At 37.0% G+C, this 20,462-nt stretch overlaps 1 pseudogene; it reads left to right on the top strand.

Annotated features, from left to right (window-relative positions):
• The first annotated feature begins 8,921 nt into the window (after nucleotides 1–8,921).
• LOC100630118 (ATP-dependent RNA helicase DDX3X pseudogene) lies at nucleotides 8,922–17,446 on the top strand (annotated as a pseudogene).
• The last annotated feature ends 3,016 nt before the right edge of the window (nucleotides 17,447–20,462 follow it).

The following is a 20,462-nucleotide window of genomic DNA, read 5'->3' as shown; positions in this document are numbered from 1 at the left end:
ATAACTACCTAGTGCATGTATAGTGTCATCAGTCTCTAGATCCAAACCAGAGGGATGTGTGTTTGTGTGTGTTTGCATGATTTACACACATTTAGAGTAAATGTAAAATATAACACAATGACCCATAATAGGTAATCAAAAATATTGTAAAGGATTTAATGTTCAATTTGGTTTAAAATAAAATACAATTAAATATTTTTGATGTTATTAAACATTCCATAAATAGAAAGAATTGTGATTTCTCTTTAGACACATTTAATTTAGCCAAGCTTATAGGTAGTTTAAGAACAGGCAATTCTTTCAATTCATTGAATCTTTTCAGATACTATTGACTTGCTCATCCCATCTTGAGTTCATGTTTTTTTCCACCCCCCACTGTTTCTCATATATATAAGAAAATATATCTGTGGATCTGAAAATAAAAATCTTTCTCACCCAACACAAATTCCTTTGAAAACCTAACAGAAGAGCAATTGGAAAAAGAGACAGGGGTTCTTCTTTGCTTTTCTCTCATCCTCCCTGTTTGATATCTTTCCCGCGTGCCCTGGATCTATTTTGGTCTTAGTTTGTGATCACGTGCCAATTTGCACAACTCAATTCACCCACATGGGGCACATAGCTAATTATGGGAGTAACAGCACATTTCTTCAGATGCTCCTTTTGTCAAGATCTAGTGGTTTATAACATCCCCAGGACCAACTTTCTTAAACAGCAGGCAGTAAATCTCTTCACCAATTGATAAGTTATAAAAGTGTTGCCTTAAATTCTGTGCCTTGATATTATATAGTTCCTATTTAATAGCCGTACATTGCAATAATCCTAGTAATATCAGTACAGGACAAAAACTCACAAAAGTCACTTTTTGGAGGAGAATATACTGGTGCAGAAGTTTGTGTGATGTACGGCATTTATGTATTAGGTACATTTTAGGTTCTGTGTGCATTCTACAGTTCATTTATCTTGTCACAAGGTAAGCTACTTTGGGTACTAGTTTTCAATTAGTATCTTCAAGAAAGACAAAAAACTTCCTTTCACATGAACTAAATGTATTTAAGAACACGTCTAACACCCTGTCTGTTCCCTCTCCTCCATGTTTGCAGGTAAAAGTAAAATAAAAATCAGTTTGCTAGTGATTTTTAAATTTTAGAGGGAAGGGATATTCATTTATGGGAAAACATGTTTTAACTGATTATCTGATACAAATTTTATAATGAATATACCAAATAGTTCTGCCAGTATAAGCAGGTCTATACCCTTTCCAAGAAAGGGAATTGATTTATGATGGGCAAAGCTTTACAGTTTTACTCTGCAGTCTCACGCGCTTCAGGGGAAGTCCTTCAGTACCTCCACTCCTATCAGTCCTACCCCCCAAGTAGGGGGTGTTATGACACCCCCACTCAGATCAGAGCATAAACAGAAGCATCAGCACTATCCAGGGTAGTTTCATTTTGTATTGTGAAATCACACTTTGAAAAGTCTTTCATGTTTGATTTTTATTAATAGTTACTACCTTAACAGAAACTAGGATAAGTGCAATGAAAAAAAAGAAGAAAGAAAATCTTATCCTTTACATGTAGGTAGCTGAATGCATGTGCTGTCTTTTCCATTTTTCAATCACGTTTCAGACAATTACACTTTTTTTTCCTCTGGGATTTTAGAAAATTGTATTGTGATTTGCATGCCGAATACATTAACTAGCAGGGGGTAGAGCGCAATGATATGATTCCTTGATGCTATTCTCTCTTTATATACTACCTCTAAGGCTTCATTTTTCACTCAATAAGATCTTCATATTCATGGGAACAGCAAGAGTAGGTTTTTATATAAAGTGAAGCTTCCCAGGAAATATTAGCTATTATTTAAATAGAAATATTAACTACTCATCAATTATTTAATGATTAAATAAACTTGACCAACTGTGAAACTATTTGCTCAAGATTTGGCATTAGGACAGTGGAAAAGCCTGGACTAGGTACTAGTTCTGCTGATACACACTAGTCAGGTCTCTTTTCCCATACATGCTACTTTGATCACTTTGTTGGTATTTATCTGCCACTGATAATCTATATTTACATAGCATAGTATTTTATATACTGAAATCACATGATAATTTTATTATGATATCTTCCCCAATAGATTGTACTACTGTTAAAGGGAAAAAAAAAGAGAGAGGGAGAACATGGCGTTCATTTAAAAATCTCTAGTGTTTAGCACTTCATCACAGTTCTCAAACATCACTCAATAAATATTTGGTGATCTGAATGAAAATGTTGTATTAATGACATTTTTCTAATGCAGGTATTGAAATGAAGTGAATTAATTAAATTCCAGATGTAATCAGAGTAGATTAACGTAAAGTTTTACAAAAATATTGTAATTTAAATCATGCCATTTCTTTATATATATATATATTTTTTTTTCAGATGTACATCATATTTCGAATTCTGTATACATTACATCGTGTTCACCACCCAAACACTAATTATAGTCCATCCCCTCACATGTGAGCCTAATCACCCCTTTTACCCTGCCCCCTCCCCCCCTTCCGCAATGGTAACCACCAGTCCAATCTCCAATGTTATGTGTTTTGTTGTTGTTGTTGCTGTTTTTATCTTCTACTTATGAGCGACATCATACGGTATTTGACTTTCTCCCTCTGACTTATTTCACTCAGCATAATACCCTCAAGGTCCATCCATGTTGTCACAAATGGCCAGATTTCATCATTTCTTATGGCTGAGTAGTAGTCCATCGTGTATAAATACCATATCTTCTTTATCCATTTGTCCCTTGATGGGCACCTAGGTTGCTTCCATGTCTTGGCTATTGTGTATAATGCTGCAATGAACATAGGGGTGCAGGTATCTTTGTGCCTTTGTGTTTTCAAGTTCTTTGGATAAATACCCAGCAGCGGAATTGCTGGATCATACGGTAGATCTATCCTTAATTTTCTGAGGATACTCCATACTGCTTTCCACAGTGGCTGCACCAGTTTGCACTGCCACCAGTGGTGAACAAGTGTTCCCTTCTCTCCACACCCTCTCCAACATTTGTTGTTTCCTGTCTTGTTAATTATAGCCATTCTGACCAGAGAGAGGTGATACCTCATTGTAGTTTTGATTTGCATTTCCCTGATAGCTAATGATGTTGAGCATCTTTTCATATGCCTGTTGGCCATCTGTACATCTTCTTTGGAGAAATCTCTGTTCAGATCTTTTGCCCATTTTCTAATTTGATTGTTGGTTTTTTTGTTGTTGAGCTGTATGAGATCTTTGTATATTTTGGACATTAACCCCTTATCTGATATATGGTTTGCAAATATCTTCTCCCAATTGTTAGGTTGTCTTTTCGTTTTGTTGATGGTTTTCTTTGCTGTGCAGAAGCTTTTTAGTTTGATGTAGTTCCATTTGTTCATTTTTTCTTTTGTTTCCCTTGCCCGGTCAGACATGGGACTTGAAAATATGCTGCTCAGACCAATGTCATAGAGCGTACTGCCTATGTTTTCTTCTAGAAGTCTCATGGTTTCAGGTATTACATTCAAGTCTTTAATCCATGTTGACTTGATTTTTGTGCATGGTGTAAGGGAATGGTCTACTTTCATTCTTTTGCATGTGGCTGTCCAGTTTTCCCAACACCGTTTATTGAAGAGACTCTCCTTTCTCCATCGTATGCTCTTGGCTCCCTTGTCGAATATTAGTTGTCCATAAATGTGTGGGTTTACTTCTGGGCTCTCAATTTTGTTCCATTGATCTGTGTGTCTGTTTTTCTGCCAGTACCATGCTGTTTTGGTTACTATGGCTTTGTAGTATAATTTGAAATCAGGGAGTGTGATACCTCCGCTTTGTTCTTTTTTCTCAGGAATCCTTTGGCTATTTGGTGTCTTTTGTTGTTCCATATAAATTTTAGGATTCCTTGTTCTATTTCTGCAAAAACTGTTGTTGGAACTTTGATAGGGATTGAGTTGAATCTATAGATTGCTTTAGGAAGTATGGACATTTTAACAATGTTAATTCTTCCAATCCAAGAGCACAGAATATCTTCCCATTTCTTCATGTCTTCTTCGATTTCTTTCAGTAATGTTTTATAGTTTTCGGTATACAGATCTTTCACCTCTTTGGTTAAGTTTATTCCTAGGTATTTTATTCTTTTCGTTGCAATTGTAAATGGGATTGTATTCTTAATTTCTCTTTCTGCTACTTCGTTGTTAGTATGTAGAAACACAACCAATTTTTGTATATTGATTTTGTATCCCACAACTTGGCTGTATTCCTTTATTATTTCTAAAAGTTTTTTAGTGGACACTTTAGGGTTTTCTAGATATAAAATCATGTTGTCTGCAAAGAGTGACAGTTTCACTTCTTCTTTTCCAATGTGGATCCCTTTTATTTCTTTTTCTTGCCTGATTGCTCTGGCTAGGACTTCCAATACTATGTTAAATAAGAGTGGTGACAGTGGGCATCCTTGTCTGGTTACTGTTCTTAGAGGGATAGCTTTCAGTTTTTCTCCATTGAGAATGATGTTTGCTGTGGGTTCGTCATATATGGCCTTTATTATGTTGAGGTATTTTCCTTCTATACCCATTTTATTTAGAGTTTTTATCATAAATGGATGCTGTATCTTTCAAATGCTTTCTCTGCATCTATTGAGATGATCATATCATTTTTATTCTTCATTTTGTTAATGTGGTGTATCACGTTGGTAGATTTGCAGATGTTGAACCATCCCTGCGTACCCAGAATGAAACCCACTTGATCATGATGTATGATCTTTTTAATGTATTGCTGTATTCAATTTGCTAGTATTTTGTTGAGGATTTTTGCATTGATGTTCCTCAGTGATATTGCCCAGTAATTTTCTTTTTTTTGTTGTCCTTGTCTGGTTTTGGTATCAGGATAATGTTTGCTTCATAGAAGGAGTTAGGAAGCCTCCCTTCCTCTTCAACTTTTTGAAAGAGTTTGAGAAGGATAGGTATTAAGTCTTCTTTGAATGTTGGGTAGAATTTACCAGGGAAGCCATCTGGTCCTGGACTTTTATTTTTTGGGAGGTTTTTGATTGCTGTTTCGATCTCCTTACTGATGATCTATCTACTCAAATTTTCTACATCTTCTTTGTCCAGTTATGGAAGGTTGTATGTTTCTAAGAATTTATCCATTTCTTCTAGATTATACAATTTGTTGGCGTATAGTTTTTCATAGTATTCTCCATTATCTTTTGTATTTCGGATATGTCCGTTGTAATCGTTCTTCTTTCATTTCTGATTCTATTTATTTGAGCCTTCTCTCTTTTTTTCTTGGTAAGTCTAGCTAAGGGTTTGTCAATTTTGTTTATCTTTTCAAAGAACCAGCCCTTGGTTTCGTTAACTTTTTCTATTGTTTTTTTATTCTCTATTTCGTTTATTTCTGGTCTGATTTTTATTTCCTTCCTTCTGCTGATTTTGGGCTTTGTTTGTTGTTCTTTTTCCAGTACGTTGAGGTGCGCTTTTAGATTGTCTATTTGGGATTTTTCTTCTTTGTTGAGGTAGGCCTGAATTGCTATAAACTTCCCTCGTAGAACCGCTTTTGCTGTATCCCACAGATTTTGGCATGTCGTGTTTTTGTTTTCATTTATCTCCAGGAATTTTTTGATTTCTTCTTTGATTTCTTCATTGACCCAATCATTGTTCAGTAGCATTTTGTTCAATCTCCACATTTTTGTGGCTTTTCCGGTTTTCTTTCTGTAGTTGATTTCCAGTTTCATACCTTTGTGGTCAGAAAAGATGCATGGTATTATTTCGATCTTCTTAAATTTATTGAGACTTGTTTTGTGGCCTAATATGTGATCAATCCTGGAGAATGTTCCATGGGCATTTGAAAAGAATGTGTATTCTGTGGTTTTTGGATGGAATGTTCTGTATATATCTACTAAGTCCATCTGGTCTAATGTGTCCTTTAAGGCAAGTGTTTCCTTCTTGATCTTCTGTTTGGATGATCTATCCATTGGTGTAAGTGGAGTATTAAAGTCCCCTACTATTATTGTGTTACTGTCTATTTCTCCTCTTATGTCTGTTAATAATTGCTTTATATATTTAGGTGCTCCTATGTTGGGTGCGTAGATATTCACAAGTGTTATATTTTCTTGTTGGATTGTTCCCTTTATCATTATGTAGTGCCCGTCTTTGTCTCTTATTACAGTTTTTGATGTAAAGTCTATTTTGTCTGATATAAGTATTGCTATGCCCACTTTCTTTTCTTTGCGATTTGCATGGAATATCTGTTTCCATCCTTTCACTTTCAGTTTGTGAGTGTCTGTAGGTCTGAAGTGTGTCTCTTGTATGCAGCGTATACATGGATCTTGTTTTTTTATCCAGTTGGCCACCCCATGGCATTTGATTGGAGCATTTAGTCCATTGACATTTAAAGTAGCTATTGATAAATATGCATTTATTGCCATTTTGTCACCTTTTCTTTTTTTGGGGTATTTTAGTAGTTCTTCTCAGTTCCTTTCTTTTTCTCTTGCTCTCTTCCCTTGTGGTTTGAGGGCTATCTTTAGTAATATGTTTGATTTTTTTAATCTTACTTTTTTTCCTGCTTATTATAGGTTTCTGGTTTGTGGTTACCATGAGGATCCTATTCAATATACTATGCATATAACAGTCTATATTGAGTTGATAGACTCTTTAGCTTGACCTCTTTCTAAAAGCTCTACTTTTTCACTCCCCTCCTCCCACATTATATGTTCTTCACATCCTATATAGTCTTTTGTTTAGTGTGTGTCTATCCATTATCCTCTTATCATTGAAATAGGTGATTTTAGTACATTTGTCTTTTAACCTTCATAATATCTTCACAGGTAGTTGATCTGCTGCCTTTGCTATACTTTTACCTTACAAGTGATTTTATTGCCTGTTTTTGTTGTTGTTGTTGTTTTGGGGGTTTTTTTTTTATAATTTTCTTTTTTATCCCTATTTGTGGTCATTGCTTTCCCACTTAAATAAGTCCCATCAGCATTTCTTGTAGAACTGGTTTCTTGGTGATAAACTCCTTTAACTTTTGCTTGTCTGGGAAGCTCTTTATCTCTCCTTCCATTCTGAATGACAGCCTTGATGGATAGAGTATTCTTGGTTGTAGGTTTTTTCCTTTTAGCACTTTAAATATGTTGTGCCATTCTCTTATCGCCTGTAGGGTCTCAATTGAGAATTCCACTGACAGCCTGATGGGTTTCCCTTTATATATCACTTGTGGCCTTTCACTTTTAGGATTCTCTCTTTGTCTTTAATTTTAGACATTTTGATTATAATATGTCTTGGTGTGGGCCTCTTTGGGCTTCTCTTGTTTGGAGCTCTCTGCTTCCTGGACTTGGATGTCTGTTTCCTTCCTCAGGTTAGGAAAATTTTCCTCTATTATTTCAACAGATAAGTTTTCTGCCCCTTTGTCTCTCTCTTCTCCTTCTGGGACCCCTATAATCTGAATGTTAGCACACTTGATATTGTCCCAGAGTTCCCTTACACTGTTCTCATTCTGTCTAATTCTTTTTTCTCTTTTCTGTTCTGCATGGGTGATTTCCGCTAGTCTTTCATCTAGCTCGCTGATCCATTCTTCTGCTTGCTCTACTCTGCTATTGAGTCCCTCTAGTGAATTTCTCATTTTGAGTATTGTATTCTTCATTTCTGATTGGGTTTTTTTTATATCTTCCAGTTCTTTGCTGATGTGCTCACTGTGTTCATCCATTCTTCTCCGCATATCTGTGAGCATACTCATTATATTTTGTTTGAATTCTTTGTCAAGTTGGTCACTAGTTTCTGTTTCACTTTGTTCTTTTTTGGGGGTTTTGTGCTGTTCCCTTGCTTGGAAAGTATTCCTTTGCCTCCTCATTATGCCTCTTTCTCTGTGCTATTTTCTTTGTACTAGGTGAGTCGGCTATGTCTCCTGACCTTAGAGAAGTGGCCTTATGTATGAGATGCCCTATGAGGCCCAGCAGTGTGCTTCCCTCTCGTCACCAGTCCATAAGAACCAGCAGTGACCCCTTTGTGGGCTACTTGTGTCCTTCTGCTGTGGCAGGGTTGCTCCCACTGCAGGTACCCAGGGAGTCTGATCTTTCCTTCCCTGGCCAGCTGGTTGTAGATCCAGTTTGGGGGGGCCTCAGCACTATTGGCTACAAAGTATATCAGCACACTCTTATTGCAATTGTCCTCTTAATTGGGTTTGTACCCAGTGTAGCTGGTTGCTAGGCTCAGGGGCATACAGTTGTGATAGGCCTGAGGCTAACAAGGCTGTTGTCAGTTCTATTGGGAGTGCAGCTGAGTGGGGCTAGCCCTTGGCATGGGGGCACTCAATTATTTCAGGCTTTGGAAGGTGGGGCTGACCCTTTTTATGGCTATTTGTGAAGCACAGGTTTTCTGCTCCTGATAAGCCTCACCCACCACTGGACCACCTACACTCTCAACACAGTCCTGGTCCGTGCGCACTTCCCAACTCCCTGAAGTGTACCCCAATGCCACTGCAGAGGCCTCCACCTCTCCCTCAATGCCCCCCACAGTTCACCTGGTCCTCACACAGGCCCTGCCACACATAGGCAGACACCCTTGCCTGCCTGTAGAGGATCAAGGCACTCAGTCAATGCAGGCTGAAAAGTAGCCTGAGGGCTTGCTGTTAGGTGGGGTCAGTCCCTAGGGTGGGTTGCCTGCCCTGGCAGAACTGGATTAAATCTGTGAGCTAGGGGGTGTGGCAGACCCCTGGGGCTAACAGCCCAAGGGATGCACCTCAGTAGTCCCCACCTGTGTCCCTATCAGCGTACCTGGACCAGCTTAGAACACTGGCCCCCACCAATGTCTCAGTCTCCCGAGAGGACCCTCCTCTCACCAAGATGCCCCCAGAGCCCACCAGGTGAGTCTTGTTTCACCAAAGGACAGTCAGCCTTCTCTCTGGTGACGTTAGGTTGCTGCAATGAGTGAGTTTGTGCGTGGGCCCTTTAAGACCCGGATCTTTTCGGCTTTCGGCCAGCCGACAGCTTTTCTGCGGGTTTCCTCCAGGCAGTTGATAGCCAACAAAGCCAGACAGAAAGAACCCTCCCCCTCCGTTGGGCTGAGTCCGAAGGATGATTATAGCAGTATTGCCCCTGCTCTGACCTCACTCCTCCAGGGAAGGCTGCGTACCTTAGGGTGGCTCCCGCGTGGCCAGCTGAGAAGCTCCGCTGCTCCCAAAGGTGGCTTTTTTCCTCTCTGGCCAGAGTTACTGCCTCTTCTGCCTTTGTCAGGACTGTCCCTTGTCGTGGGGATTCTTTTTATCCAGTTTTCAGTTTTCAATCCAGGGTGATTCTTCCCAAAATTGTTGTAACCTGGTTGTGTTCATGGGAGGAGGTGAGTTCAATGTCTGCTCACAGCGCCATCTTGACGAGATCCCCCAATCATGCCGTTTCTTTGCTCCTTCTACTTCACATTTTTTTACTACAATAGTACCACTATAAAAAACAATAGCAAATTCTCAAAGCCTCCATTCTAAAGGCCATCTCATAGGTAAGATCTCATCATAGTCATTTTTTGATACTTGTATCAGAAGCCAAAATATACTCATTCTTTATTAAATTCTGTCCTATGGAGATCTATAGTGTATTGATGTAGAGACTGTAGTGTTCACACTGCAGATATAGAGAAACAACCAGTGAATGAAATCTCTGCTAAAACACTGTTCATAAATGAAATGCTTAGGTAAAGGTTTGCCTATAACTCAATTCTCAGAATAAAATGTAGTTAAAATCTAAACTTAGTGATACAAAATTTTACTTCGGTAGTGAGAGCATTATTTATCTTTGAGCTGGGAGCTAAGAAAATGGGGTATATTCTGTGGTAAACATATGAATTCAAGTAACTTCACTGGATTCAGTGCAATATTGTGGGCAGGGGTGCAGTTGAGTTTGGACATATACCCACAGCTCAAATCTTAGTTCTGCCTCTGTTTTTGACATAAGTATATGTCAATCTCTTCAGATGTTTTTAAATGAAGATAATTGTAAATGTATAAGTAGATATAACTTTGGAAAAGTGAATCTTAAATGTATATTGATATTTTACTAAATTTACTTACAATTGATTTTCAGTTTCTTTAATGTGATAGTCTAAAAAATTTAGTTTATCCTTTTAACTTTTATAACAATATATTCATTCTTAAATTTGTAAGCTTGATGCTACCTATTTTGTATTGGCAGTAGGATATAGAAAGAAATATATGTGCTTCAGAATTATTATTATTATTATTTTAAAGCACTTATTTTTTAGCAGTTTTACGTTCACAGCAAAATTGAGAAGAAGATACAGAGATTTCCCATGTATCCTCTGTCCTCACACATGTATAGCCCCCCCATTATGAACTTCCTCCACCAGAGTGGCACATTTATTACAATAGATAAACTGACATTGACACATTATTATTGCCTAATGTCCATGGTTTACATTAGGGCTCACTCTTGGTGGTGTACATTCTATGTGTTTGGACCAATGTATAATGACACGTACCCATCTTTATAATATGATACAGAGTATGATATTCACTGACCTAAAAGTCCTCTTTGCTCAACCTGTTCATACCTCCTCATCTGCTACTCCTGACAAGCATGGATCTTTTTACTGTCTCCATAGTTTTATACTTCTATAGAATGTCATTTAGTATGTAGCCTTTTCAGATTGGCTTCTTTCACTGAGTAATATGTCTTTAAGTTTCCTACATGTTTTTTCACGGCTTGATAGTTCATTTCTTTTTAGCACTGAATAATATTCCATTGTCTGGATGTACCACAGTTTATTTATCTATTCACCCACTGAAGGACATCTTGGTTGCTTCCAAGTTTTGGCAATTATGAATAAAGCTGCTGTAAACATCCATATGCAAGTTTTTATGTGGATATGAGTTTTCATATCCTTTGGGTAAATACCAAGGAGCACAATTGCTGAATCTTATGTAAGAGCATGCTTACTTTTTGTGAGAAATGTTTTACTTGTTAGGATGGAGTGGGGGCTTCCAGGCTCCTTACATGCAGAACTGGAAATCTCACAATTATTATTTATTTATTATTTGTTCAGGGATGACTAACAAAGACAAAATTTCTTTTCCAGGTGTTCGTAATTTACCAATTGACAATGAAAAAGGCATTTACTATTACCTGATTTAATTTTGGATCTAAAAAGAGAAGCACAAGTCATTAGACAGAGGCAAAATCTAATCTTCCCATCAATGAATACCTTCTATTTGGCTAAAATTCTGGTATTTATGTAATTTAATTCATTTAATAACAACCTCTCCAGATAAAAAAAGTTATTGTAGTATACTAGATTAAGATACTGAGAATCAGGGGCTGGCCCCATGGCTGAGTGGTTAGGTTTGCCTGCTCTGCTTTGGCCTCCCTGGGTTTTGCCAGTTTGGATCCTGGGCACGGACATGGCATTGCTCATCAAGCCATGCTGAGGTGATGTCCCACGTGCTGTAGCCAGAAGGACCTACAGTGTGCCAGGGGGCTTTGCGGAGAAAAAGGAAAAAAAATCTTTAAGATACTAAGAAGCAAATCAAAGAGTTAAAGTAACTTTCTTATAGGTAACTAAGTATAAGGTAAGTGAGAATTCAAATCCTTATTCTTTTTTTTTTTTTTAGTGAGGAAGATTGCCCTGAGTTAACATCTGTGCCAATCTTCCTATATTTTGTATGTGGGACACCACCTCAGCATGGCTGATGAGTGATGTAGGTCTGCGCCCAGGATCTGAACCTGTGAACCTGGGCCACCAAAGCAGAGTATGACAAACTTTAAGCACTATGCTACCAGGCTGGCCCTGCCTCTAGCTTTTTTGAGTATAAGTAGATGCTATGGTCTGAGTGTTATTCTCCCCTCCAAACTCATATGTTGAAATCCTAGCCCCTAAAGGAGATGGTATTAATAGGTGGGACTTTCAGAAGGTGCTCAAGTCATGATGGTGGAACCCTCATGAATGGGTTTAGTGCCTTAGAAAAGAGGTTCCAGAGAGATCCCTAGCCCCTTCTGCTATGTGAGAACACAATGAGAAGTTTCACTAGACCATGCCAGCACCCTGATCTCAGACTTCCAGCCTCCAGAACTGTGAAAAATAAATTTCTATTTTTTATCAGCTACCCAGTCTGGGGTATTTTGTTATAGGATCTTGAATAGACTCAGAGCGTAAATGACTTGTGTAAGCTTCAGTAAATTGTTTTAATATGTCATAGAGATATTATATTATAATTCATGTTGGCATAAAATTCATGAATCCTGGGAGTCCAAATCAATTACATATCAATATTAAGGGGAAGTGAGTGCTTAACAGAAAGACTAGGACACACATTTCATTCTTACTACTTTTGCAACTGACATTCAGGCTCTCTGCCTGACCTCAGACAAATTATTTATATGTTATGATTGTGTGCCCACTCACTGTGTAATAAATTGGATACTAATACTGACCTCACAGTGTATACAGTTTATGTGATTCAGCTGATGAACTTCTGTCAAATGCTCAGAAGACAGTAAAATCACGCAGTTAGTAGAAATAACCCTTCATCAAGAACGAGGATTTTGTGGTGCATATGCTATAAGAATTCTTTATAAATACACTAAATACTCTGCAGAGCTCATATACTAAAGACTTTTATTTTGAAGACAAATTTATTATCATGTCAGGACTGGTGAAAAGAAGAAAGAGAGCCACCCCTGATGGGCTAGTGGTTAAAGTTCTGCATGCTCCACTTCGGCGGCCTGAGTTCAGTTCCTGAGCATGGAACCACACCACTCATTTGTCAGTAGCCATGCTGTGGCAGCAGCTCACATAGAAGAACTAGAAGGACTTACTATACATGACTATGTACTGGGGCTTTAGGGAGGAAAAAAAAAGGAAAAGAAGAAAGAAAAAGGAAGGGAGGTAAAAAAGGAGGAAGGAAGGAAGAAATTAAAAGACCAAATGCTGGGACAACAGATTATATCACTATATAGAAAGACAGAAATAAATGAAAAGATTAACAAAGGCACACAAGTTAAGAGAGGTGCCTATGCTGTAACAGATTTATAGCCAGAAAGTCTGGATTCAAACCCTCATCTAGAACTTGCTGTGTTTAACCTTGATCAACAATCTTTATATCTCTAAACTTCAAATTCTTCATTTGAAATGTTGGATGATTATGCAGTCCATGAAACTCCTGTAATAGTGAAAAAGAATGAGATGTTTGTAAAAGTCATTTGGCACATTGTGTAGCGCACAGTAGGGGCTTTAAAAATGCTTAAGCATTTCCTACTTGATCAAACAGTTAGTGACAATCAATGGAGCTGGAACTCGAAAAAACAAAAGGGAAGACACGAACAAGGAGATATAGAAATGAAGAGAAAAGATAAAACCCTACATTACTTAATTGATTTTGACAAATAAATTGAATTAAACTAACAATATGATAGCTCAGAGCAGGAGTTGACCGATTGCCCTGGGAGTACTTATGTGACGGAGTTTTTCTTCAGCATAGACTAATCTGTTATGTATTAATAATATTAATATAATAATGATGACCTAAATAATGCTGCATAGCCATTATCTAGCATTCAGATAGTTTCCTTTTATTTTTGAGTGGGAGGGAAATGATTAAAAAGATTATGAAATCATAATTTAAAAAAATAAGCACCTGATGACATAGCTTTCAGTCCTGGGACTGTGAAGAAAATAGTTTTAATAGTTTGGCCATATGCAGATCTCTAGGAGACAGCCTCACTGATCCACTTCCCACTCAGCGATAATATGAGGACCAGTTGTCTAATTACTCACTGGATTAGAAATGAAAGTATTTGAAGAATTTGTAGACTTTTATTGTCTCTGCTAATTTTTTTTTATGGCTAGTATGCTTGTTTTGGGAGTTTTTATAATTTGAAGAATTAAAGCCCGAGGACCTAGTTTTCCATCTTTCTAAGTTTGGGAGAATAAACTAGTAAGTTCAAGGGACCACTAATCCCTCCCAATAAAATCCTGCACTATACAGATTTCAGAATGTTTGTTATCCATTGAAATAAACATAAGGAGGAAAGTTTTGATGTTTCACTTGGGGGTTTAGGGTTCAGAACGTAAACTTAAGCTAAAGTACGTAGTGAAGGTAGTCTCATTTGAGTATCTCTCCTAAAATTATATAAATATTGTTTGTTAATCTGCCAATTTCAGTAGTTACTGATTAGGATGCATTGGTTTCATTTAAATATTTTGATTATTTACTTATATCATGCTATATTGAAGCATACATAAAATTAGAAAAAATAAACAGAACTTCTAGTATGTATCATCATATTTTCTTTGGATTATTATTTTAAAGCAAGGAAAAAAGAAAAGAAAGAGAAAAAGGAGGAGAGAGGGAGAGAGAGAGGGAAGGAGGAAGAGAAGGGAAGGAAGGAAGGTAGGAAGGAAGGAAAGAAGAAAAAAGGAAGGAGATGAGTGTTTCAGGTATACAATGAAACCTGATCTTCTTCTCCCTCTCATTCTCCTTTCTCAGAGCTAATCTACATGCTGAAGTAGTGTGTATCATTCTCATGCTTAAATATTCCTTATGAAGAATGCTTAATTGCCCTCAAACACCAAGTTTCTAAGTATATGGCTTATCTTCTCCTTAGGCCTTTTGCTGTGATCATTTCTGAGAAATAGATTATTTGCATTGTATCTTAAGACCTGAAAAATTCTGTCTATGAAATCAAGATTATGGAAATCTATTCACCTATGGCATTTATACATGTCATATTTTACATGCAGTATTTAAAAGGAGGAGAGTGAAGAATTTGCATTTCGCTTGTCAACATTTACCCTTGAATATATCAAGAAGCATGAGCCGTGATGTTTGTTTGTTTGTGTAATGTATTCTCAAATCCATATTGCTGTGGTGATTTGATACAAATCCATATGATCAAAATTGGAATTCAGAACAATCTCTAAAGTTATAGTTTTGAATTTACAGTATTACACTGTGGCATTGTACTACTTGCAAACTATTAAGTGAATTCACAATTCTTTGCTTAGTAGCCAAAAACTTACTTAACTCCTTATCACAGGGAAAAGTATAAACTGTTAATTCACTCTGCAACCCAGAATGGAACAAACAAACAAAAAACAAAATTGAAAATCTCAATCAGTCTTTCTGACTGAAATATATACAACAATTTTAATCTGAAATGATAGAGTGATTGGAGAATTATCAATTAAACAAATCTGAAGAGATGATTTTTAAATCAAATAATATAGAATTCACTTGGACAACATATGAAGCATTAAAACACACCTATATCAAATCATTTGCTTAGCCATGTGTATAATCGTTGAGTGATAATGTCTTAAAACTTTTTTTGACTCCTAAGTTGTTCAAAGACATTTCTTTTGAACACAGTTACATATCTGGAGACCTCATTTGTTGGACAAAATTCTATATGTTTTAGAGAGCCATAGCTCTCTGCTGAGTTTCTCTGTGAATCAAAACCACTCACTTAGCAGCAGTAGAAGGTTCTGAGTTCTCCATGCTGTTCAGGGATAGATCCTGTGGAGGTGGAAAATGCCCCCAGGCTGGACCAGCAGTTTGCTGGCTCACACCTGAAGTCTTGAAGTAATCAGAGTGGAGGAAGTACAGCCATCAAGGGGTGTATATTTCTCCTCACTTAAGGACAGAGAAGCTACAAAAGGAGTCTACGATGAAGACAGTTCAGGGTGGAATTCTAATAAAGATAAGGGTACCTAGAGCAGTTCTGAGTCTCATAGTGATTCAAGAGAAAATTCCAGCTTCTTCAGTGATTGTGGAAGTGGATCAAGGGAGAAGTTTGATGATCGTTGGGAGAGTGACTATGATGGCATTGGCAGTCATGGTGACACAAGTGGCTTTGGCAAATTTGAACGTGGTGGAAACAGTCACAGTGTAACAAATCAGAGTAAGATGATTGGCCAAAACCACTCTAACCAAGTGAATGCTTGGTACAGGGACTTTTTTCAGGAAATAACACTGGGATTAACTTTGAGAAATACAATATTCCAATTGAGGCAATAGGCAACAACTATCCCCCACATACTGAAAGTGTCAGTGATGTTGAGATGGGAGAAATTATCATGGGAAACATAAAGCTTATTTGTTATACTCACCTGACTCCAGTGCAAAAGGATGCTATGATTATTATCAAAGAGAAAACACGCTTGATGACTTGTACCCAAACAGGGTCTGTAAAAACTACAGCATTTCTCTTGCCCATCTTGAGTTAGATTTATTCAGATAGTCCAGGAGAGACTTTGAGGGCCATAAAGGGGAATGGAAGGTAGGGGCGCTGCAAACAATCCCTAATATCCTAGGTATTAGCACCAAAGAGAGAATTGGCAGTACCGATCTGTGAAGAAGCCAGAAAATTTTCCTATCAATCTAGAGTTAGTCCTTACATTGTATATGGTGGTGCTGATATTGGTCAACAGATGTGTGACTTAGAACATGGATGTCACTTGTTAGTAGCCACTCTAGGAGGCCTAGTAGAAATGAGGTAAAGAGGAAATATTGGATAAGACTTCTGAAAATACATGGTGTTGGGTAAAGCTGATCTTATATTGGATGTGAGTTTTGAAGCTCAGATAAGTAGAAAATTTAAACAAGTAGTATGCCACCAAAGGAAGTTCTCCACACTATGAGGGTTTAGTGCTACTTTCTCTAAGAAAAATACAGACGCTTGCTCATGATTTCTTGGGTGAATATATCTTTTTGGCTGTGGGAAGATTGGCTTTACCTCTGAGAACATCACATACAAAGAGTCAGACAAACAATCATTTCAGTTTGACCTCCTAAATGCAACAGGAAAGGATTCACTAACCTTAGTGTTTATGGAGACCAAAAAGAGTGAATATTCTCTGGAAGATGTCTTATCCCATGAAGGGTGTGCTTGTACCAGTATCCATGGATAATGATCTCAGAGATGTAGAGAAGAGGCCCTCTCCAGTTGCCCTCAGGAAAAAGCCCAATTCTAGTGATTACAGCAGTAGTGGCAAGGGGACTGGACATTTCAAACGTGGAACAAGTTATCAATTTTGACTTGCCAAGTGATATTGAAGAAAATATACATCTCATGGCTGTACAGGGTATACAGGAAAACTTGGCCTTGCCACCTTGTTCTTTAATAAGAGGAACATAAATATTAATAAAGATTTGTCGGATCTTCTTGTGGAGGTTAACAAGAAGTACCATCTTCCTTAGATAATATGGCACATGAACACCACTGCAAAGGTAGCAGTCTTGGACATTCTAAGAGTAGCAGATTCAGTGGAAGATTTGGTGCCTATCTACATAGTTGTGGTGCTAGCAATGTCAGCTTCAGTAGCAGCTGTGTTGGCAATTGCTAGGGTGGTAGAGGAGGCCACGGCAGCCACAGGGAGTTTGGTGGAGATGGCTATGGGGATTTTAGAACTTGCAGCAAATTGCCAATTATGATACGCCAGTGATTGTTTTAAAGGGATGTCATGGTCACAAGAAGAGATGGAAGGAACAATCAGCAGCCCTGTTCTGAGGGTAGTTTGAAGATTTGTAGTTTGGATAAACTCCCCTCCTGCCTACCCCCATCCCAAACTGTGTTTATAATTTTGTGACTGAGGAGAGCATGTGTTTGTTAATGTACTGTGCCTTTAATTTTAGGCCACTTTTTATTTTGATATCCTGCTGGCTCAGTAATGCTCAAGACATCAATTGTTTTGACAAAAAAAAATTTATTGAACTTAGGCTAAAATTTTTTTTTTAAATTCTATACATTTTAAACTTAAGTACACATTTACACACAAAACTCTATTCACCATTTAAGCATTGAAGGAGTAGACTGACTTAATTCTATTCAAGTCAGCCTCTCTCTTGAGGTTATTTGACTTCTCAGGTATGTCATTGTAGAGAACAGCAGATATATGTTTTCCAGATTAAAATACTAGGATGGCAATGCCATCCTTTCTCCTTAATATAAGAATGTGCTTTGCCTTGTGATTATAGGGAGACTTGATTCTAACGAAGCAAATGTCAGACATATGGGGGAGACAGAAAATTACTAGAGAGATTTCGTGGGTCCTGATGAATCTATTCAGTACAGGCAAATTAGACAGTACCTGATTACTGTTTGCTAAGGCTGGGCTCATCTGTGCACACATTTAATTTATGGTTTTAATTTACCTTTAATGTAAAATATAACTTCCAAGGATTTAATATATCACTTGTCCTTAATAAATCTGTCATGAATGTGAGTTAGCTTTATATGATTTTCAGAAGCAATCTTGGAGTCTAAGAAAAATTCAACTAAATCACAGTTTTTAATGTTTGCTATATGTGTAAAATACACCTGCAATAATGCGTCAGTATTTAGTGGTGACATTTGCCTTGAATGGAAAAGAGCAAAAGATTAAAAAAAAACTACATCCCTTAGAATTTCCTATATTAGCATATTTTAGTAAGGCAGGACATATGACTCTTGAAATGGCTAATCTTCTGGATATTCAATTTCAAGTGATTGGTGTTTACAGAAAAGAGCTCAAGGAGCTAAATCTAGGAGGATGAAAAGAAATGAGATGTTATTGTGAGATTCAAGGACAGAAGTTAAAAACTCTTAATCATGAGCTAAAAGTTCACCAATGTCTGCTTATTCTGATCACATACACCCTGTTAACCGCATTTAGAGCTATTAATGATTTTCAAATATCCTTTCTTAAATGGCACTTCAAAAATATTTCAGCTTTAGTTTCCATTTTAAGTATTTTAGAAAATATTCCACAAAGCGGAAGCTGAAAAAAGAGAGAGTGAAAGAAAAAAGAAAGCCTCATGCATAATGATCAAATGCTTCACTGGCTTATCTTGCTTCTGCATCATGAATAAGATGAGAGGTATAATTTTTTATCCAGCTTTTATTTTTATTTTTTGGTCAGGCATGTCTGGAATATATACCAAATCATTCTTCAGCTGAAATTTTTCTTTTCTTTGTTCATATTAGAGAACTAAAATGTAATTTCCTTTATAATTAAAACCGAGGAATGGGAAACCTAAAATTAAAAACTTTTTATACTTATTTCCTTTTTAGTTGGAATGGGAAATGTGTCTAAAGAAACTTGACTTAATTTGAATCCTGGAAGAAGCTGGAGATACTGCTGAAGCGCCTAGGAGAAGGTCCTGGGTAAATTTCGCTGCCTGATTGAGAGCAGAAAGCCATCCAGCGCTGGCATCTTGCACAGGTTCCAGCTAAAATGAGCCAGTGCTTTACAAGCTACAAACACTTTAGTAAGGACAGCATTCTTTTTCCAAGACAATAAATAAGCAAATAAAGATTGTAAACTACTTGTAACATAGTTGTCATTGTTATTTGATCCTCCATTCTCACTACAGAAAAAACAATTTAATGAAATAAAATAATAAAAATAAAAACTGCAGGGTGCAATGAGCTCCCAAACCAACCACAGATTGAATTACAAATGATAAATGACTCACTGGCATTTATGATCAATTTGATAAACTTTGTTACATTAAATAGGGACATATTGTTTCCCTAGTAATTATAGTAAAGTGTTAGGTAAACTCAAAAAGTAGTAATAGACATAAAAGCAATTTTTCTCAATTGCACAAGTTTATTTTCATGTATATTCTGCAAAGTCATAAAACTTTTTCTATGAGTCTGAAAGATCAACAGACTTTACTTGCTGAATTGTGGCTGAACTAATTACACAACCTTAAGCTTGAGACTGTAGTTTTCACTTATAAGAAACAATTTGAAAATTAACAGAAACATAAAGAATAAAATGCACTTGAGGACCTCATGGAGGGATGGTATAGAGCAATGGTTAGGGACACAGACCATGTGGGAGTGAATCTCAGCTCTTTTTGCCCTCTATGTGAACTCAGACAAATTACATAATATTCCTGTGTTTCAGCTTTCTCATTTGTAAACGGGAGATTTAATATCTATTTCACTGGATTATGGAGAAGATTAAATGAATGAATTCATGTGAAGAGCTGAGAACACAGTCTTATTAAAAAAGTTTAGTATTAAGATATAACAGATTTCCCTTATTGTAACAAATATAAATATAAAATTTCCCTAAGTATTGGTCGTTAAATGGTTGATTATATCCTTTGTTTCTAAGTTACTGTTTTAGCGCATGTCTTATTTACCTATAATTTAAGTTTGTTTCCCTTTCTATAGTGAGGAATTTTTTTGTCTTGTTTTTTACATGACTCACTAATTTTTTATTTGTCTATCTTTGCTTCAAAGCATATTGTTTCCATATTCATTGACACCAGAGTATTTCTAGGCCTGCTCTTATGCACATTAGCTATGACATTTTTGGGGGTTCATAATGGGTTGCAACTTTGTGAGATTTCAGTTGTACGTTATTACTTGTCTGTCACCATCTAAGTCTCCCCTTGACCCCCTGTGCCCTCCCCCCAGGCTCCCTTCTCTGGGTAACCACTGAACCGTTCTCTTTGTCTGTGTGT

Source organism: Equus caballus, chromosome 17, assembly GCF_041296265.1.
Source record: "Equus caballus isolate H_3958 breed thoroughbred chromosome 17, TB-T2T, whole genome shotgun sequence".
Classification (NCBI taxonomy): Eukaryota; Metazoa; Chordata; class Mammalia; order Perissodactyla; family Equidae; genus Equus; species Equus caballus.
This window is presented reverse-complemented; position numbering and strand designations above follow the sequence as displayed.